The sequence below is a fragment of the Bufo bufo genome, chromosome 1 (assembly GCF_905171765.1).
Source record: "Bufo bufo chromosome 1, aBufBuf1.1, whole genome shotgun sequence".
Lineage (NCBI taxonomy): Eukaryota > Metazoa > Chordata > Amphibia > Anura > Bufonidae > Bufo > Bufo bufo.
In genome coordinates, this window is record NC_053389.1 from 669,268,564 (window position 1) to 669,291,930 (window position 23,367).

The following is a 23,367-nucleotide window of genomic DNA, read 5'->3' on the forward strand; positions in this document are numbered from 1 at the left end:
TACACTGCTCATATACAGGGGTTACGACCACCCTGCATTCCGGCATCGGTGGTCGCGCTTGCACACTATAGAAAAAAACGCTGGCCTTTCTGGTGGCTTGTACGGGGACGGATTGGCTATAGACCTTACAGGGAAATTTCCCGGTGGGCCGATGACCAGGGGGCCGCCTGAGCCCTCCTCATTGCTAGCCATTGGAAGATTTTGGGGATGTACTTTGTGCTGCACTGCAGTATTTGGCTTTGTTGGGGTAGTATAAATGTGCCACAATATGGTATTGTTGGCCCAGACTACAAAACGGGGCCACTTTTAGTATTTTTTCCAGGGCCACTTTAAGTACCCATTGCACCCCTGGGCTTGTAATAACTTAATCTACATGATAAATGCCATTTGCTGAAGTGACACAGCCCCTTTAAGCCCGGGATCCTGGAGTTCCAGTTTAACAATACTATTTCTGTTTAACCAAATCTGTTTTGCAGTGGTGTCACTGTTTAGTAGTTTTATTCCCAAAGCTGCATCAGGTATGGTAAACGCCATATCAGCATGGCTTCATGAGGGATCGGTCATGTCAAACTAATTTAATCAGTTTCTATGAGGAGGTAAGTTCTAGACTTGACAGCGGCGAATCAATGGATGTCGTATATCTGGACTTCTCCAAAGCATTTGACACTGTACCACATAAAAGGTTAGTATATAAAATGAGAATGCTCGGACTGGGAGAAAACGTCTGTATGTGGGTAAGTAACTGGCTCAGTGATAGAAAACAGAGGGTGGTTATTAACGGTACACACTCAGATTGGGTCACTGTCACTAGTGGAGTACCTCGGGGGTCAGTATTGGGCCCTATTCTCTTCAATATATTTATTAATGATCTTGTAGAAGGCTTGCATAGTAAAATATACATTTTTTCAGATGACACTAAACTGTGTAAAGTAATTAACACTGAAGAGGACAGTACAGGGAGTGCAGAATTATTAGGCAAGTTGTATTTTTGAGGATTAATTTTATTATTGAACAACAACCATGTTCTCAATGAACCCAAAAAACTAATTAATATCAAAGCTGAATATTTTTGGAAGTAGTTTTTAGTTTGTTTTTTGTTTTAGCTATTTTAGGGGGATATCTGTGTGTGCAGGTGACTATTACTGTGCATAATTATTAGGCAACTTAACAAAAAACAAATATATACCCATTTCAATTATTTATTTTTACCAGTGAAACCAATATAACATCTCAACATTCACAAATATACTTTTCTGACATTCAAAAACAAAACAAAAACAAATCAGTGACCAATATAGCCACCTTTCTTTGCAAGGACACTCAAAAGCCTGCCATCCATGGATTCTGTCAGTGTTTTGATCTGTTCACCATCAACATTGCGTGCAGCAGCAACCACAGCCTCCCAGACACTGTTCAGAGAGGTGTACTGTTTTCCCTCCTTGTAAATCTCACATTTGATGATGGACCACAGGTTCTCAATGGGGGTTCAGATCAGGTGAACAAGGAGGCCATGTCATTAGATTTTCTTCTTTTATACCCTTTCTTGCCAGCCACGCTGTGGAGTACTTGGACGCGTGTGATGGAGCATTGTCCTGCATGAAAATCATGTTTTTCTTGAAGGATGCAGACTTCTTCCTGTACCACTGCTTGAAGAAGGTGTCTTCCAGAAACTGGCAGTAGGACTGGGAGTTGAGCTTGACTCCATCCTCAACCCGAAAAGGCCCCACAAGCTCATCTTTGATGATACCAGCCCAAACCAGTACTCCACCTCCACCTTGCTGGCGTCTGAGTCGGACTGGAGCTCTCTGCCCTTTACCAATCCAGCCACGGGCCCATCCATCTGGCCCATCAAGACTCACTCTCATTTCATCAGTCCATAAAACCTTAGAAAAATCAGTCTTGAGATATTTCTTGGCCCAGTCTTGACGTTTCAGCTTGTGTGTCTTGTTCAGTGGTGGTCGTCTTTCAGCCTTTCTTACCTTGACCATGTCTCTGAGTATTGCACACCTTGTGCTTTTGGGCACTCCAGTGATGTTGCAGCTCTGAAATATGGCCAAACTGGTGGCAAGTGGCATCTTGGCAGCTGCACACTTGACTTTTCTCAGTTCATGGGCAGTTATTTTGCGCCTTGGTTTTTCCACACGCTTCTTGCGACCCTGTTGACTATTTTGAATGAAACGCTTGATTGTTCGATGATCATGCTTCAGAAGCTTTGCAATTTTAAGAGTGCTGCATCCCTCTGCAAGATATCTCACTATTTTTGACTTTTCTGAGCCTGTCAAGTCCTTCTTTTGACCCATTTTGCCAAAGGAAAGGAAGTTGCCTAATAATTATGCACACCTGATATAGGGTGTTGATGTCATTAGACCACACCCCTTCTCATTACAGAGATGCACATCACCTAATATGCTTAATTGGTAGTAGGCTTTCGAGCCTATACAGCTTGGAGTAAGACAACATGCATAAAGAGGATGATGTGGTCAAAATACTCATTTGCCTAATAATTCTGCACGCAGTGTATACTACTACAGAGGGATCTGGATAGATTGGAGGCTTGGGCAGATAAGTGGCAGATGAGGTTTAACACTGACAAATGTAAGGTTATGCACATGGGAAGGAATAATGCAAGTCACCCGTACATACTAAATGGTAAAACACTCGGTAACACTGACATGGAAAAGGATCTAGGAATTTTAATAAACAGCAAACTAAGCTGCAAAAACCAGTGTCAGGCAGCTGCTGCCAAGGCCAATAAGATAATGGGTTGCATCAAAAGGGGCATAGATGCCCGTGATGAGAACATAGTCCTGCCACTTTACAAATCACTAATCAGACCACACATGGAGTACTGTGTACAGTTCTGGGCTCCTGTGAACAAGGCAGACATAGCAGAGCTGGAGAGGGTTCAGAGGAGGGCAACTAAAGTAATAACTGGAATGGGTGGACTACAGTACCCTGAAAGATTATCAACATTAGGGTTATTCACTTTAGAAGAAAAATGACTGAGGGGAGATCTAATTATTATGTATAAATATATCAGGGGTCAGTACAGAGATCTCTCCCATCATCTATATATCCCCAGGACTGTGACTGTGACAAGGGGACATCCTCTGCGTCTGGAGGAAAGAACGTTTGTACATTCCAGGGGAATTTTTTTCCCCCTGGAAAATTGGCTTCTACCTCACAGTTTTTTTTTGCCTTCCTCTGGATCAACTTGCAGGATGACAGGCTGAACTGGATGGACAGAGGGCTTTTTTCGGCCTTCTAAACTATGTTACTATGTACAGTCGTGACCAAAAGTTTTGAGAATTACATAAATATTGGAAATTGGAAAAGTTGCTGCTTAAGTTTTTATTATAGCAATTTGCATATACTCCAGAATGTTATGAAGAGTGATCAGATGAATTGCATAGTCCTTCTTTGCCATGAAAATTAACTTAATCCCAAAAAAACCTTTCCACTGCATTTCATTGCTGTCATTAACCACCTCCGGACCGCTGTACGCACAGACGCGTCCTGGAGGTGGTTGATTAATTCCGAGTGGACGCGCCGGCGCGTCCTCTCGCGAGACGCGAGATTTCCTGTGAACGCGCGCACACAGGCGCGCGCGTTCACAGGATCGGAAGGTAAGCGAGTGGATCTCCAGCCTGCCAGCGGCGATCGTTCGCTGGCAGGCTGGAGATGTGATTTTTTTAACCCCTAACAGGTATATTAGACGCTGTTATGATAACAGCGTCTAATATACCTGCTACCTGGTCCTCTGGTGGTCCCATTTGTTTGGATCGACCACCAGAGGACACAGGCAGCTCAGTAATATGTTGCACCAAGCACCACTACACTACACCCCCCCCTGTCACTTATTAACCCCTTATTCACCCTTGATCACCCTTGATCACCCCTGATCACCCTATATAGACTCCCTGATCACCCCCCCTGTCATTAATCACCCCCCTGTCATTGATAACCCCCTGTAAGGCTCCATTCAGAGGTCCGTATGAATTTTACGGATCCACTGATAGATGGATCGGATCCGCAAAACACATACGGACGTCTGAATGGAGCCTTACAGGGGAGTGATCAATGACGGAGGTGATCACCCCATATAGACTCCCTGATCACCCCCCTGTCATTGATTACCCCCCTGTCATTGATCACACCCCTGTAAAGCTCCATTCAGATGTCCGTATGATTTTTACGGATCCACTGATAGATGGAACGGATCCGCAAAACGCATACGGACGTCTGAATGGAGCCTTACAGGGGAGTGATGAATGACGGAGGTGATCACCCCATATAGACTCCCTGATCACCCCCCTGTCATTGATTACCCCCCTGTCATTGATCACCCCCCTGCAAAGCTCCATTCAGATGTCCGCATGATTTTTACGGATCCACTGATAGATGGATCGGATCCGCAAAACGCATACGGACGTCTGATTGGAGCCTTACAGGGGCGTGATCAATGACTGTGGTGATCACCCCATATAGACTCCCTGATCACCCCCCTGTCATTGATCACCCCCTGTCATTGATCACCCCCTGTCATTGATCACCCCTCTGTAAGGCTGCATTCAGATCTCCGTATGATTTTTACGGATCCACTGATAGATGGATCGGATCCGCAAAACGCATACGGACGTCTGAATGGAGCCTTACAGGGGCGTGATCAATGACTGTGGTGATCACCCCATATAGACTCCCTCATCACCCCCCTGTCATTGATTACCCCCCTGTCATTGATCACACCCCTGTAAAGCTCCACTCAGACGTCCGCATGATTTTTACGGATCCACTGATAGATGGATCGGATCCGCAAAACGCATACGGACGTCTGAATGGAGCCTTACAGGGGCGTGATCAATGACTGTGGTGATCACCCCATATAGACTCCCTCATCACCCCCCTGTCATTGATTACCCCCCTGTCATTGATCACACCCCTGTAAAGCTCCATTCAGACGTCCGCATGATTTTTACGGATCCACTGATAGATGGATCGGATCCGCAAAACGCATACGGACGTCTGAATGGAGCCTTACAGGGGCGTGATCAATGACTGTGGTGATCACCCATATAGACTCCCTGATCACCCCCCCTGTCATTGATCACCCCCCTGTCATTGATAACCCCCTGTAAGGCTCCATTCAGAGGTCCGTATGAATTTTACGGATCCACTGATAGATGGATCGGATCCGCAAAACACATACGGACGTCTGAATGGAGCCTTACAGGGGAGTGATCAATGACGGAGGTGATCACCCCATATAGACTCCCTGATCACCCCCCTGTCATTGATTACCCCCCTGTCATTGATTACACCCCTGTAAAGCTCCATTCAGATGTCCGTATGATTTTTACGGATCCACTGATAGATGGATCGGATCCGCAAAACGCATACGGACGTCTGAATGGAGCCTTACAGGTGAGTGATGAATGACGGAGGTGATCACCCCATATAGACTCCCTGATCACCCCCCTGTCAGTGATTACCCCCCTGTCATTGATCACCCCCCTGTAAAGCTCCATTCAGATGTCCGCATGATTTTTACGGATCCACTGATAGATGGATCGGATCCGCAAAAAGGCATACGGACGTCTGAATGGAGCCTTACAGGGGCGTGATCAATGACTGTGGTGATCACCCCATATAGACTCCCTGATCACCCCCCTGTCATTGATCACCCCCTGTCATTGATCACCCCCTGTCATTGATCACCCCTCTGTAAGGCTGCATTCAGATGTCCGTATGATTTTTACGGATCCACTGATAGATGGATCGGATCCGCAAAACGCATACGGACGTCTGAATGGAGCCTTACAGGGGCGTGATCAATGACTGTGGTGATCACCCCATATAGACTCCCTCATCACCCCCCTGTCATTGATTACCCCCCTGTCATTGATCACCCCCCTGTAAAGCTCCATTCAGACGTCCGCATGATTTTTACGGATCCACTGATAGATGGATCGGATCCGCAAAACGCATACGGACGTCTGAATGGAGCCTTACAGGGGCGTGATCAATGACTGTGGTGATCACCCCATATAGACTCCCTCATCACCCCCCTGTCATTGATTACCCCCCTGTCATTGATCACACCCCTGTAAAGCTCCATTCAGACGTCCGCATGATTTTTACGGATCCACTGATAGATGGATCGGATCCGCAAAACGCATACGGACGTCTGAATGGAGCCTTACAGGGGCGTGATCAATGACTGTGGTGATCACCCCATATAGACTCCCTCATCACCCCCCTGTCATTGATTACCCCCCTGTCATTGATCACACCCCTGTAAAGCTCCATTCAGACGTCCGCATGATTTTTACGGATCCACTGATAGATGGATCGGATCCGCAAAACGCATACGGACGTCTGAATGGAGCCTTACAGGGGCGTGATCAATGACTGTGGTGATCACCCCATATAGACTCCCTCATAACCCCCCTGTCATTGATTACCCCCCTGTCATTGATCACACCCCTGTAAAGCTCCATTCAGATGTCCGCATGATTTTTACGGATCCATTGATAGATGGATCGGATCCGCAAAACACATACAGGCGTCTCCCTGGAGCCTTCCAGGGGGGGTGATCACCCCATATAGACTCCCTGATCACCCCCCTGTCATTGATCACCCCCCCTGTCATTGATCACCCCCCTGTCAGGCTGCATTCAGATGTCCGTATGATTTTTACGGATCCACGGATAGATGGATCGGATCCGCAAAACACATACGGACATCTGAATGGAGCCTTACAGGGGGGTGATCAATGACAGGGGGGTGATCACCCCATATAGACTCTCTGATCACCCCCCTGTCATTGATCACCCCCCTGTCATTGATCACCCCCCTGTAAGGCTCCATTCAGACATTTTTTTGGCCCAAGTTAGCGGAAATTATATATTTTTTTCTTACAAAGTCTCATATTCCACTAACTTGTGTCAAAAAATAAAATCTCACATGAACTCACCATACCCCTCACGGAATCCAAATGCGTAAAACTTTTTAGACATTTATATTCCAGACTTCTTCTCACGCTTTAGGGCCCCTAGAATGCCAGGGCAGTATAAATACCCCACATGTGACCCCATTTCGGAAAGAAGACACCCCAAGGTATTCCGTGAGGGGCATATTGAGTCCATGAAAGATTGAAATTTTTGTCCCAAGTTAGCGGAAAGGGAGACTTTGTGAGAAAAAATAAATAAATATCAATTTCTGCTAACTTGTGCCAAAAAAAAAAAATTCTATGAACTCGCCATGCCCCTCATTGAATACCTTGGGGTGTCTTCTTTCCAAAATGGGGTCACATGTGGGGTATTTATACTGCCCTGGCATTCTAGGGGTCCTAAAGCGTGAGAAGAAGTCTGGGATCCAAATATCTAAAAATGCCCTCATAAAATGAATGTGGGCCCCTTTGCGCATCTAGGCTGCAAAAAAGTGTCACACATCTGGTATCGCCGTACTCAGGAGAAGTTGGGCAATGTGTTTTGGGGTGTCATTTTACATCACCCCCCTGTCATTGATTACCCCCCTGTCATTGATCACACCCCTGTAAAGCTCCATTCAGACGTCCGCATGATTTTTACGGATCCACTGATAGATGGATCGGATCCGCAAAACGCATACGGACGTCTGAATGGAGCCTTACAGGGGCGTGATCAATGACTGTGGTGATCACCCCATATAGACTCCCTGATCACCCCCCCTGTCATTGATCACCCCCCTGTCATTGATAACCCCCTGTAAGGCTCCATTCAGAGGTCCGTATGAATTTTACGGATCCACTGATAGATGGATCGGATCCACAAAACACATACGGACGTCTGAATGGAGCCTTACAGGGGAGTGATCAATAACGGAGGTGATCACCCCATATAGACTCCCTGATCACCCCCCTGTCATTGATTACCCCCCTGTCATTGATTACACCCCTGTAAAGCTCCATTCAGATGTCCGTATGATTTTTACGGATCCACTGATAGATGGATCGGATCCGCAAAACGCATACGGACGTCTGAATGGAGCCTTACAGAGGAGTGATAAATGACGGAGGTGATCACCCCATATAGACTCCCTGATCACCCCCCTGTCATTGATTACCCCCCTGTCATTGATCACCCCCCTGTAAAGCTCCATTCAGATGTCCGCATGATTTTTACGGATCCACTGATAGATGGATCGGATCCGCAAAACGCATACGGACGTCTGAATGGAGCCTTACAGGGGCGTGATCAATGACTGTGGTGATCACCCCATATAGACTCCCTGATCACCCCCCTGTCATTGATCACCCCCTGTCATTGATCACCCCCTGTCATTGATCACCCCTCTGTAAGGCTGCATTCAGATGTCCGTATGATTTTTACGGATCCACTGATAGATGGATCGGATCCGCAAAACGCATACGGACGTCTGAATGGAGCCTTACAGGGGCGTGATCAATGACTGTGGTGATCACCCCATATAGACTCCCTCATCACCCCCCTGTCATTGATTACCCCCCTGTCATTGATCACACCCCTGTAAAGCTCCATTCAGACGTCCGCATGATTTTTACGGATCCACTGATAGATGGATCGGATCCGCAAAACGCATACGGACGTCTGAATGGAGCCTTACAGGGGCGTGATCAATGACTGTGGTGATCACCCCATATAGACTCCCTGATCACCCCCCTGTCATTGATTACCCCCCTGTCATTGATCACACCCCTGTAAAGCTCCATTCAGATGTCCGCATGATTTTTACGGATCCACTGATAGATGGATCGGATCCGCAAAACGCATACGGACGTCTGAATGGAGCCTTACAGGGGCGTGATCAATGACTGTGGTGATCACCCCATATAGACTCCCTCATCACCCCCCTGTCATTGATTACCCCCCTGTCATTGATCACACCCCTGTAAAGCTCCATTCAGATGTCCGCATGATTTTTACGGATCCATTGATAGATGGATCGGATCCGCAAAACACATACAGGCGTCTCCCTGGAGCCTTCCAGGGAGGGTGATCACCCCATATAGACTCCCTGATCACCCCCCTGTCATTGATCACCCCCCCTGTCATTGATCACCCCCCTGTCAGGCTGCATTCAGATGTCCGTATGATTTTTACGGATCCACGGATAGATGTATCGGATTCGCAAAACACATACGGACATCTGAATGGAGCCTTACAGGGGGGTGATCAATGACAGGGGGGTGATCACCCCATATAGACTCTCTGATCACCCCCCTGTCATTGATCACCCCCCTGTCATTGATCACCCCCCTGTCATTGATCACCCCCCTGTAAGGCTCCATTCAGACATTTTTTTGGCCCAAGTTAGCTGAAATTATATATTTTTTTCTTACAAAGTCTCATATTCCACTAACTTGTGTCAAAAAATAAAATCTCACATGAACTCACCATACCCCTCACGGAATCCAAATGCGTAAAACTTTTTAGACATTTATATTCCAGACTTCTTCTCACGCTTTAGGGCCCCTAGAATGCCAGGGCAGTATAAATACCCCACATGTGACCCCATTTCGGAAAGAAGACACCCCAAGGTATTCCGTGAGGGGCATATTGAGTCCATGAAAGATTGAAATTTTTGTCCCAAGTTAGCGGAAAGGGAGACTTTGTGAGAAAAAATAAATAAATATCAATTTCTGCTAACTTGTGCCAAAAAAAAAAAATTCTATGAACTCGCCATGCCCCTCATTGAATACCTTGGGGTGTCTTCTTTCCAAAATGGGGTCACATGTGGGGTATTTATACTGCCCTGGCATTCTAGGGGTCCTAAAGCGTGAGAAGAAGTCTGGTATCCAAATATCTAAAAATGCCCTCATAAAATGAATGTGGGCCCCTTTGCGCATCTAGGCTGCAAAAAAGTGTCACACATCTGGTATCGCCGTACTCAGGAGAAGTTGGGCAATGTGTTTTGGGGTGTCATTTTACATATACCCATGCTGGGTGAGATAAATATCTTGTTCAAATGCCAACTTTGTATAAAAAAATGGGAAAAGTTGTCTTTTGCCGAGATATTTCTCTTACCCAGCATGGGTATATGTAAAAAGACACCCCAAAACACATTGCCCAACTTCTCCTGAATATGGCGATACCACATGTGTGACACTTTTTTGCAGCCTAGGTGGGCAAAGGGGCCCACATTCCAAAGAGCACCTTTAGGATTTCACAGGTCATTTACCTACTTACCACACATTAGGGCCCCTGGAAAATGCCAGGGCAGTATAACTACCCCACAAGTGACCCCATTTTGGAAAGAAGACACCCCAAGGTATTCCGTGAGGGGCATGGCGAGTTCCTAGAATTTTATATTTTTTGTCACAAGTTAGCGGAAAATGATGATTTTTTTATTTTTATTTTTTTCCCTTACAAAGTCTCATATTCCACTAACTTGTGACAAAAAATAAAAAACTTCCATGAACTCACTATGCCCATCACGAAATACCTTGGGGTGTCTTCTTTCCAAAATGGGGTCACTTGTGGGGTAGTTATACTGCCTTGGCATTCTAGGGGCCCAAATGTGTGGTAAGGAGTTTGAAATCAAATTCTGTAAAAAATGACCAGTGAAATCCGAAAGGTGCTCTTTGGAATATGGGCCCCTTTTTCCACCTAGGCTGCAAAAAAGTGTCACACATCTGGTATCTCCGTATTCAGGAGAAGTTGGGGAATGTGTTTTGGGGTGTTATTTTACATATACCCATGCTGGGTGAGAGAAATATCTTGGCAAAAGACAACTTTTCCCATTTTTTTATACAAAGTTGGCATTTGACCAAGATATTTATTTCACCCAGCATGGGTATATGTAAAATGACACCCCAAAACACATTCCCCAACTTCTCCTGAATACGGAGATACCAGATGTGTGACACTTTTTTGCAGCCTAGGTGGGCAAAGGGGCCCATATTCCAAAGAGCACCTTTCGGATTTCACTGGTCATTTTTTACAGAATTTGATTTCAAACTCCTTACCACACATTTGAGCCCCTAGAATGCCAGGGCAGTATAACTACCTCACAAGTGACCCCATTTTGGAAAGAAGACACCCCAAGGTATTCCATGAGGGGCATGGCGAGTTCCTAGAATTTTTTATTTTTTCTCACAAGTTAGTGGAATATGAGACTTTGTAAGAAAAAAAAAAAAATCATCATTTTCCGCTAACTTGTGACAAAAAATAAAAAGTTCTATGAACTCACTATGCCCATCAGCGAATACCTTAGGGTGTCTACTTTCCGAAATGGGGTCATTTGTGGGGTGTTTGTACTGTCTGGCCATTGTAGAACCTCAGGAAACATGACAGGTGCTCAGAAAGTCAGAGTTGCTTCAAAAAGCGGAAATTCACATTTTTGTACCATAGTTTGTAAACGCTATAACTTTTACCCAAACCATTTTTTTTTTACCCAAACATTTTTTTTTTATCAAAGACATGTAGAACAATAAATTTAGAGCAAAATTTATATATGGATCTCGTTTTTTTTGCAAAATTTTACAACTGAAAGTGAAAAATGTCATTTTTTTGCAAAAAAATCGTTAAATTTCGATTAATAACAAAAAAAGTAAAAATGTCAGCAGCAATGAAATACCACCAAATGAAAGCTCTATTAGTGAGAAGAAAAGGAGGTAAAATTCATTTGGGTGGTAAGTTGCATGACCGAGCAATAAACGGTGAAAGTAGTGTAGGTCAGAAGTGTAAAAAGTGGCCTGGTCTTTCAGGGTGTTTAAGCCATGGGGGCTGAGGTGGTTAAAGGACCTGCTGAGATCATTTCAGTAATCGTCTTGATAACTCAGGTGAGAATGTTGACGAGCACAAGGCTGGAGATCATTATGTCAGGCTGATTGGGTTAAAATGGCAGACTTTACATGTTAAAAGGAGGGTGATGCTTGAAATCATTGTTCTTCCATTGTTAACCATGGTGACCTGCAAAGAAACGCGTGCAGCCATCATTGCGTTGCATAAAAATGGCTTCACAGGCAAGGATATTGTGGCTACTAAGATTGCACCTCAATCAACAATTTATAGGATCATCAAGAACTTCAAGGAAAGAGGTTCAATTCTTGTTAAGAAGGCTTCAGGGCATCCAAGAAAGTCCAGCAAGCGCCAGGATCGTCTCCTAAAGAGGATTCAGCTGCGGGATCGGAGTGCCACCAGTGCAGAGCTTGCTCAGGAATGGCAGCAGGCAGGTGTGAGCGCATCTGCACGCACACTGAGTAGAAGACTTTTGGAAGATGGCCTGGTGTCAAGAAGGGCAGCAAAGAAGCCACTTCTCTCCAAAAAAAACCATCAGGGACAGATTGATCTTCTGCAGAAAGTATGGTGAATGGACTGCTGAGGACTGGGGCAAAGTCATATTCTCCGATGAAGCCTCTTTCCGATTGTTTGGGGCATCTGGAAAAAGGCTTGTCCGGAAAAGAAAAGGTGAGCGCTACCATCAGTCCTGTGTCATGCCAACAGTAAAGCATCCTGAGACCATTCATGTGTTCGGTTGCTTCTCATCCAAGGGAGTGGGCTCACTCACAATTTTGCCCAAAAACACAGCCATGAATAAAGAATGGTACCAAAACACTAGGGATCGACCGATATTGATTTTTTAGGGCCGATACCGATAATTTGTCAACTTTCAGGCCGATAGCCGATAATTTATACCGATATTCTGGGTATTTTTATTTTTGAGGAAAAAAAAAAATTTCCTACACAAATCTGCTGAAAATTAATGTTTATTGTTAGCGTGTATTATTATTTTATTTTTTTTGGAAATCTTTTTCATTTATACTTAATATTTTTGTGTTTTTTTTTTTTTTACTAACTTTTAGCCCCCTTAGGGACTAGAACCCTTGTCCCATTCACCCTGATAGATCTCTATCAGAGTGAATAGGATCTCGCACTCTCCCTGCTGCTTTGTGCTCTGTGCACACAGCAGCATGGAGCTGACTATGGCAGCCAGGGCTTCAATAGCGTCCTGGCTGCCATGGTAACCGATCGGAGCCCCAGGCTTACACTGCTGGGGCTCCGATCGGAGGAGCAGGGGAGAGGGGATCCTGTGGCCACTGCCACCAATGATTAGAACTGGGGGGGGGGGGGGGGGGCGCACTGCGCCACCAGTGTTTTTACTATTGGGATGGGGGTGGGGGGCGCACTGCGCCACCAATGACTAATACTAGGGGGCTTGAGGGGGGGGCGCACTGCGCCACCAATGTTTTTACTATTGGGGTGGGGGGCGCACTGCGCCACCAATGATTAAAGGGAATCTGTCACTAGCAATGTTTAAAAATTTTTTTTTCATGGATCCATGTTTAATAAAGTACCTTTTTTCCATCTGTGTTCTTCTTTTCCATGTCAGTCTTGTCCTTTCTTCTAAAAATCGATTCTTAGGATATGCAAATGACGCTGTAAGGAGCCCAGAGGGGCGTTTTTCTTTCTCCACGGTGCCCAGGAACGCCCCTCTGAAGTGCCGTGCCCGCCTAAATATGAAAAACTAATAACGCCTCCATGTTTAGCTGAATCGCCTCCCAGAGGCGCGGCTAAGTCCTCAACATTCACCCCCCCCCCTCCTCCTCCTCAGCGCCGCGCTCTGCGAACACCCGATCCTCCTCTCGTCGGCGTCCCAAATCCCGCGCAGGCGCAGTGCCGGCGATTGCCTGCGCTCTGATAATACGGCTGAGGGCAACAGCTTCAACATCGTCACTGGGCATGCGCCGAGCCCAGTGACGATGTTGAAGCTGTTGCCCTCAGCCGTATTATCAGAGCGCAGGCAATCGCCGGCACTGCACCTGCCAGGATTTGGGACGCCGACGAGAGGAGGATCGGGTGTTCGCAGAGCGCGGCGCTGAGGAGGAGGAGGGGGGGGTGAATGTTGAGGACTTAGCCGCGCCTCTGGGATGCGATTCAGCTAAACATGGAGGCGTTATTAGTTTTCATATTTAGGCGGGCACGGCACTTCAGAGGGGCGTTCCTGGGCACCGTGGAGAAAGATAAAACGCCCCTCTGGGCTCCTTACAGCGTCATTTGCATATCCTAAGAATCGATTTTTAGAAGAAAGGACAAGACTGACATGGAAAAGAAGAACACAGATGGAAAAAAGGTACTTTATTAAACATGGATCCATGAAAAAATTTTTATTAAACATTGCTAGTGACAGATTCCCTTTAATGCTGGGGGGCTTGGGGGGGGGGGGGGGGCGCCCTGCGCCACCAATGATTAATACTAGGGGGCTTGGGGGGGGGGGGGGCGCACTGCGCCACCAATGAAGATACCTCTCTTTCATATACAGGAGGCGGGAGCTGGCTGCAGAATCACATAGCCGGCTCCCGACCTCTATGAGCGGTAGCTGCGATCCGCGGCACCTAAGAGGTTAACTACCGCGGACCGCAGCTGCCGTTCATAGAGGTCGAGAGCCGGCTATGTGATTCTGCAGCCAGCTCCCGCCTCCTGTATTTGAATTAATGAAAGACTCATCTTCATTGGTGGCGCAGCGGCCACAGCCCCTCCCCTCCTCTTGTCTTCCGTCCTGTCATTGGAGGCAGCGGCAGCAGCATCACAGGGGGAGGAGACACTGCTTCCTTCTCCCCTGTGCTGCGGAGGGAACGCAGAACGCGCTGAGAGCAGCGCGTTCTGTGTTCCCAATACGTTATCGGTATATCGGCAAAATAGATGCCGATACCGATAACGTTCAAAATCCTCAATATCGGCCGATAATATCGGCCAAACCGATAATCGGTCGATCCCTACAAAACACCCTCCAACAGCAACTTCTTCCAACAATCCAACAACAGTTTGGTGAAGAACAATGCATTTTCCAGCACGATGGAGCACCGTGCCATAAGGCAAAAGTGATAACTAAGTGGCTCGGGGACCAAAACGTTGACATTTTGGGTCCATGGGCTGGAAACTCCCCAGATCTTAATCCCATTGAGAACTTGTGGTCAATCCTCAAGAGGCGGGTGGACAAACAAAAACCCACTAATTCTGACTAACTCCAAGAAGTGATTATGAAAGAATGGTTTGCTATCAGTCAGGAATTGGCCCAGAAGTTGATTGAGAGCATGCCCAGTCGAATTGCAGAGGTCCTAAAAAAGAAGGGCCAACACTGCAAATACTGACTCTTTGCATAAATGTCATGTAATTGTCGATAAAATCCTTTGAAACGTATGAAGTGCGTGTAATTATATTTCACTACATCACAGAAACAACTGAAACAAAGATCTAAAAAGCAGTTTAGCAGCAAACTTTGTGAAAACTAATATTTGTGTCATTCTCAAAACTTTTGGCCACGACTGTAGGTATGAATCTTCATCTGGCACTAAATACAGTATTTCTTTATAAAAGAACAGGAAATTGACATTTTGCTAACACGGTTTCCTTTGAATTGTCTGGCTGACAGCAGGGACACCTCCGCAGGACAAGCACAGAACTAGTGATTTCAGCATTCAAACTTTGTGAGGCTAGCTGTGCTGTTCTACTGCCCCTGAGAGCTGTGCCCCGGCCATTGAACCTAATGTTTGTACTGCTGTGAGTGAATATGGAGAATACACGGCCAGCAGTACGGCAGGTTAAGGCTTGTGCACACTATTGTCTCCTGAAACAAAGTGAAGCTATTCATAAGTTGGTAAGCTGGCAGTAGTGCTGGGTGGCATGTATGCTGTGGAGCAGAATACGGCTTGTGGTAGGTGGTGGCATCTTGTTTGTGCAGGGTCCTTTTACACTGGGCAACTTCAGCCCCGGCAAACTATCAGCGCTGCTTTTTACATGGCCAAATGCAAACTAAATGGGGAACAAACAATCACAACGATCATTCTTCCTTCCTACTGATGGCATATTGTGGGCAGCACATCTCATTTTGGGCGATGTCCTGCCAACAATAGATATTTTTATGATGGCATAAAGGATCCCATCAGCTGACAGGCAACCTTGTTTGTGCTGATCATCAGCTTAGGCCCTTAACTGGAATTTAAAGGGGTTGTCCGGGGTTTACTATTGATGACCTATCCTCAGGATAGGTCATCAATATCAGATCGGTGGGGTTCCAACACCCGGCACCCCCATCGATCAGCTGTATGGAGAGACGACGCGTTCAGTGTGCACCTGCTGTCTCCTATCTCTCTTCCTGCTGCGGTCTATGGTCTTTGCCATAGACAGCAGCCGTAGACAGGAAGAGAGACTCGAGACTGCACGGGTGCACTGTGTGTACCGTCCCCTCATACAGCAGATCGGTGGGGGTGCCGGGTGTTGGAACCCCACCGATCTGATATTGATGACCTATCCTGAGGATACAGCAGGTCATCAATAGTAAACGTCCAGACACCCCCTTTGAAGAGGACCAGTCATTTCTCCTGACAGGTCTGTTTCAGTAAATTGCAATTGTATTCCACTAGAAATGACAATTCTGGCGATTTTTCTTTTTATGGCTTTATATTGTGCCAATATATCACTCCTGCTAGGTGTTACCAGTTCAGGGTGTGTGCCAGCACTGCCTGGCTTAGGCCTCTTGCACATGACCGTAGGCCCTCCGAGACATACGGTCTGTGAGCGGGCCATATTTCCCGGAGCGGCATTGATCGTGCACACAGGAGTACACGGCATCATAGATTACAATGATGCTGTGCACGTCGGGCCGCCCACGGGGCTTTTGTCCCGCACTCATAAGTTCTTATAAGTACGGGACAATAGTCCCGCGGGCTGCCCAATGTCCACAGCATCATTGTAATCTATGATGCTGTGTACTCCCGTGCGCACCATCAATGCCGCCCTGGGACATATGGCCCGCTCACAAACCGTATGTCTCTGAGGATATAGGGTCATGTGCAAGAGGCCTTAGTCTAATCAGTTGAGAGATCACAGTTAATGGTGTAATTACTGTGATCTGCCAACTTCTCACGTCTGCTGTGAGTGATTTGGAAAATATTAATTTCAATGTGTCTGTGTTTATTCCGTGTTCTTGAATAATTTTACATATTTTTGCCCTCCAGCAACCATTTTTTTAGGGTACTGTTATATGGCTCAATGCCGGACTAATAACGTGTGCCAGTCAACTGTATGCAAGTCAATTTGTTCTTGTTTAAAAGGCCTCTCACACGGCCTGATGCAAAGTCAATGGGAGGCATACGATCGTTATTAGGATCATTCATCCCCCATTCAGTCTGAATATTGTTGGCTGCACATCCCTTTTGTTGCAGCATTAAAGATGCGATCAACTAATAGGTGATTTATTCGCAGCACATTTACAATGGCTGGTGTCGAAGGGCTTTTCATGCTGTGGTGATGGCTAACCTCTGGCACTCCAGCTGTGGTGAAAGCTCCGCATCCCAGGACGGACAGAAAAACGCTGCAAGCAGCGTTTCGGTGTCCGCCTCCAGTGCGGATAGTGACTGAACTGATGCATTCTGAGCGGATCCTTATCCATTCAGAATGCATTAGGGCAAAAGTGATCTGTTTTGGACCGCTGGTGAGAGCCCTGAAACGGATCTCAAACGCAAAGCCAAAACACCAGTGTGAAAGTAGCCTAAAACAGACCTGTCATGAGAGGTGACAGGTCCTCTTTAAAGGATTTGTCGTGCTTTTATGCCTACAGCATTTTTTGTTTGCACCAGATTTATTTTATGCTTCTGATATATGTAACTTATTCCCTTTCTTGGCAAATAAAGTACTTCCCATAAGATATCAGTGCTAGAGTAGCTTTGCTCATAACTCTGGACATTACCATTCCCACAGACAACAGTGTGTGTCCCACTCCCTAGACGGTGACAAAGTGTGTAGGGCCATGCCCCAACTGCTGAGGCTACTTTCACACTGGCGTTTTGGCTTTCCGTCTGTGAGATCCGTTCAGGGCTCTCACAAGCGGTCCAAAACGGATCACTTTTGCCCTAATGCATTCTGAATGGATAAGGATCCGCTCAGAATGCATCAGTTTGCCTCCGTTCCGCTCTGAAGCTTGCAGCGTTTTGGTGTCCGCCTGACGATACGGAGGCAAACGGATCCGTCCTGACACACAATGTAAGTCAATGGGGACGGATCCGTTTTCACTGACACAATATGGCACAATAGAAAACGGATCCGCCCCCCATGGACTTTAAATGGTGTTCAAGACGTTTTGGCTATGTTAAAGATAATACAAACGGATCCATTCTGAACGGATGCAGGCGGTTGTATTATCGGTGCAGATCCATGACGGATCCGCACCAAACGCAAGTGTGAAAGTAGCCTAACACCCAGTTGTCAGTTTACTTATACATTTCTAGGGTGAATAGCAGAGGAATGCACAATGCAGAACTCTAAGCAAAGACGTTCCAGAATGATTTCATTATACATTTTCATGGGGAAAGTATTCATGTCCAGTGAGCAGCAGGATCCTCTTAAAATATGGCGGTTCTTCAGAAGGCAGCAGTATGAAGAGGCACACAAGTGTTTATTGTAGTACATGAGCTGGAGAGGCTGGGATCTTCTGTTCTTCAGACTGGTGCCAGCAGTAACATTTAGAATAGATGCAAGACATTTATGTGACGTGGCTGTGCCTGGCGCGCGCTGACTCACACAGCAGCCGATAGGACACGTTTCTGTCTGGGCTTGTTCACCAGCAGACAAAAGCAGTCAGCTTTATTACAATATCATTAAATCTGCTTGATATCTCCGATAAGGTACAAGGTAGGGGAGGCCAAAATGCATGGCCATAATTTAGAATGAATCAGGCAGTGATGAGCGAACTGATATGCACAAATCAAGTTCATTGAAAAATCTAATTTGTTGAAAAATTAGCCTCCTTGAGCAGCGAGGGAAAGGCTCTGCTGCTCAAGAGACTCCCCCTCCCCCTATGGGCTACACATCTCGCCTGGTCCTGTCACACGCCTGCACCGTTTCTCCGAGTAGTGGTGAAATCGCTGAGGATCTGCTGCTGCTACCTGTGCATGCGGTGCTTGCGCTGCTACTTGGAGTAAAGGTGGATTAACACGTGCAGATTATCGGGAACGAACTCTCCTGCGAACGCTTGTTCATGACAATCTGCCCGTCTGAAGGTGCAGCAGATCACCCGATGAACAGGTGAAACGCCCGTTCATTGGGTGATCCTGTCGGTCATGCAGGCACCTAGATTATTATTTCTAGGCAGCAGGGGTGCATGTGGCCTTTCTGCTGCCTGAGGCAAAAACTGAAATGACGCCCCCCCCCCCCCCCCCTCTTCATGCCAAATTCTCAACCTAACCCCTTCCCTCCAGCCTACTGTTAAAGACATACTTGGAGAACATTACAAAACATACTGGTTAATAGAGCAGATACAGTTGAATGTGCAGGGATGAACGCTTCCACAATGAAAGCACTCAAGCTGCCCCCTACTTATCCCTACCCGGTGCTGCCTGAGGCAGTCGCCTCACCTCGCCTCATTGGCGGAGGACCAGCGATTGAATAGCGACCGCTCGTCTTCATACTATGGAGGTGATTGCTGCATGTAAGTGCAGCTCTTCACCTCCACTGAACAAGCAGCTGACAGTCGGGAAGGAACACTTCCTTCCTGGCAATCGGCTTCTCCTTGGCATGCGTAAATGCACCCTAAAATTTGAGATTCAATTAAGGGGGGGAGGGAGTCTCTTGAGCAGCAGAGCAACCCCCTCGCTGCTCAAGGAGTCAGATTTTTTATTTTTTATGAATTTGAGTCGTGTAAATCAATTTGCTCTTCAGTAATACCAGGGCAAGCAGCGATCGTAGGGAGTAACCAAAATACAGTACCCAAACAGTAAGTGCATTGTAGGATTGGGACATACATCACTATTAAAATAAAATCCATTAAAACCCTGGCTGTTTGTTTCAGCAGCCTAGTTAAATTTACCCATGGACTGGGTCTGATATCGCATTCGCCACTATGGGCGTTCCGAAAATAGACAACGCCGGCTCGGCTATTTCCGGCACTTCCATAGCAGTGAATGGAGAGGTGACCCTGCTTGCACAGCTTACAGAGAATCGATGGCGAAATCACTGCTGTGAGACTTCTGAAAATAGCCAAGCTCGCTCAGCTGTTTTAGGAAGTCCTATAGCAGTGAATGGAGAGGATGCTTTCATTTCAGAGACCCCATCCTGAAGATAGGAGCAGGTCCCAGACCTATAGTAGGACCTTCCCCCATCTGACATTTGTGCTATAGCCTAGTGATACAGTATGCCATAAATGCTGAGATGTGACTACCCCTTTGTGTATTGGGACAAAGCTGCAATACCACACACAACCTGTGGACTGATGTGGCATGGTATTTTTGGAAGAAGGCAGCCATGTTTTTTCTAATCCAGCACGGCCTGTTTAAGATTCAGTCTAAAATATTTAATGATAATTAATACCAGAAACATATTTCTATGGAAAGAGCCATATGCGGGCACTGAGTAAATATGAACGAGTTGTAATCGGTGTCAACAAGAAGCTGGTGTGCCAAGGCCATCGGAGAACATAAGGAAATTACACACAAGTGCGAAAGAACATTAGATTGTTACATCACTTTGTGTTCCAGTCATGGATTAAGAATGACAACATAATGTTCTGCTTGTTTGCTTCCCGTTCACTTCTCATCCATGTTACACCGCCATGTGCCTCTTCTTCAGGTCCCAGAACTTTACATTGGGCGTGTAGATGATGGCGGAGCGGTCTCTTCGTTAGCTGAGGAATATTCATATTATGTGTTCGATGTCTTTATGTTATATGTGCGTTATTGGTACAGATTGGTCAGAAGATGATGTTAGCGTACGACCCTAAAGTGCAGCCCGTGGACAAGCCCCATCCACCTGTGACAGCCAATGGCTGGACAAGTTTGCGGTAGAATGGTGGGGCCATTGGCTGCTGGGCTTGGCCACGTGTGGTCAACCACATCATTGGACCATATTAATAGTATGTCGAGGGTTTCAATCCAGATCTGACCAAGGAATGCCCCTGAGGGTCTGGCCATGTGGGACGAATACACTGCAGATTTTCTATCCCACAATTGCCAGCGGAAAATCTACCGTGTTTTACAATAGCAGCAAAATGGATGAGATTTAAACAAACCTCATTTCCCCGTACCTTAAAAAATCGGTCTGGAATCTGAATGGTAATCGACAGATTTCAGACTGGGGTTCCCTGGGCCCACCAGAGGAAATTATTCTCAGGGCCCAACGCCCCTATCATCAATAAAGGTTAATAGGTTTTCATTAAAAGTAATGGCCTCCTGGACCTTTGGGGAACACCATGGGATCAGAGACTGGGCCCCCCCGGAGGATCTTCTGGTACTCTGCTGGGGCCAGTTTGACCCTGTAATCCACACTCCATAGCATACTGATTTATGCTGCATATTTCCACTATGGATTTCAACCTGTTGCATTTTTGGCACAAATAAAAAAAAAGTTACTGTAAAGGGTAAAAATGTTGTAAAGGATCCTTGTTCACTAGTATTACTATTTACATGAGTCATCGCTTCTCACCATGGCTTTTCTTGGGTTTCCTTATCCTGCATGATTGATCACTTCTTAAGAAGTGAACTAACGTGACTCTCATTATACCATGTCTGCAGGGCGTCATCTCTTGTGTACACAGTGGGAATTGCTTAGTAACACCTTTCTCTACACACTGATCTTCTAAGTGCATAGCGTCTTAAAGGGGTTGTCTCACTTCAGTAAGTGGCATTTATCATGTAGAGGAAGTTAATACAAGGCACTTACTAATGTATTGTGATTCTCCATATTGCTTCCTTTGCTGGCTGGATTCATTTTTCCAGCACACTATACACTTTTCGTTTCCATGGTTACAGACCACCATGCAATCCAGCAGCGGTGGCCGTGCTTGCACAATATAGGAAAAAGCACTAGTCTGTGCATACTCCCATGGTCCCGGCCACCAGAGAGGCTGATGCTTTTTCCTATTGTGTGCAAGCACGACCACCACTAATGGATTGCAGGGTGGTCTGTAACCATGGAAACGAAAAGTGTATAGTGTGCTGGAAAAATTTATGTAGCCGGCAAAGGAAGCAATATGGACAATCACAATACATTAGTAAGTGGCTTGTATTAACTTTCTCTACATGATAAATGCAACTTACTGAAGTGAGACAACCCCCTTTAAGGTGGCAGTTCTTGACCTAACCACAATTTACCAAACTCAACACGCCTGCTAATGTCTGTGGAGGGACATCTTGACCGCTGCTTCTCTTATAGCAGGGGTAGGCAACCTCCAGCACTCTGGCTGTTGTGAAACTACAACTCCCAGCATGCATACTTGCTCTGCTCTTCTCAGAACTCTCACAGAAATGAATGGAGCATGCTGGGAACTGTAGTTTCACAACAGCTGGAGTACCAAAGGTTGCTGATCCCTTTCTTATAGCATTGGGAAAAGGGGTGGACAATCAGAAGAAATCCAACATGCCAGTTCCCACCCTTTTGCCCTTTGCTGGAATGCTATCCTAATTATGGTGAAAATGGATAAAAGGAATAATATAGCATAGACAGGGCTGGGACACTGTTGTGTATTAATCCAGCTTCAATCTGGTCAACAGCTGCTGCATTGTCATAATTCAGATTATGGGTTGCAAAAATTGAATGGATTGTATCTGATTAGGAAAAATGGATGCTTATCCAGTGACGGAAAGGGGGGACTTTGGCGCCCAGTAAAATTCATTTAGGGGGTCCTAAATGAATACTACCTGCCCACACAATGACTGCAGCAGCAAGATGCTACAAGATGATTAATTATAGGGGCAGGTGTAGTGACCTCTAGAGGGCAGGTCCCTGAGGAAAGAGGATACAGACTAGACCAGGGGTAGGCAACCTCCGGCCCTCCAGCTGTTGTGAAACTACAACTCCCAGCATGCATACCTCTTCTACTCTTCTCAGAACTCTCATAGAAATGAATGGAGCATGCTGGGAATTGTAGTTTCACAACAGCTGGAGTGCCGAAGGTTTCTGACTCCTGGACTAGACTCTACCTAGAGGTCCTCTCAGTCGCCTGATGCATCCATGATGATAAATTAGGTACTTAGGTAAATAATCTGCCCAGTATTGTGTATGAACATAGGCAATGTACTGTATAGCATCTCAGCCTACCTAGATATATTTCAGTCTACTGTGCCATGTGCCACTTGTGCAGAGGGTGGGGGGGGGACTAGGGGCCTACTTTGCTCATGAGCACTCCGGGGATTCACCTATTCCCCTGTAGGCCAGTCCGAGCCTGAACCCATCATGTTAAAAATGTAGTTCAATCTTTGGGCAGCCTAAAGCATGTTAGCCTAGGTTCACATTTGAGATTAGAAATCCTGCAGGTTGTTCCGACAGAACAGCATGCCGGATTTTACCATATATGGCATAGTTGGATAATGCCGTGAACCAGCAGAATCCCAATGGAATCCAACTGGGATCTGGATGCTCT

General features: G+C 46.2%; 1 protein-coding gene across 1 annotated transcript in view; it reads left to right on the forward strand.

Annotated features, from left to right (window-relative positions):
* Positions 1-23,367, forward strand: part of SH3GL3 (SH3 domain containing GRB2 like 3, endophilin A3) — a 95,652-nt gene that overhangs the window by 48,588 nt on the left and 23,697 nt on the right. The window lies entirely within an intron of this gene.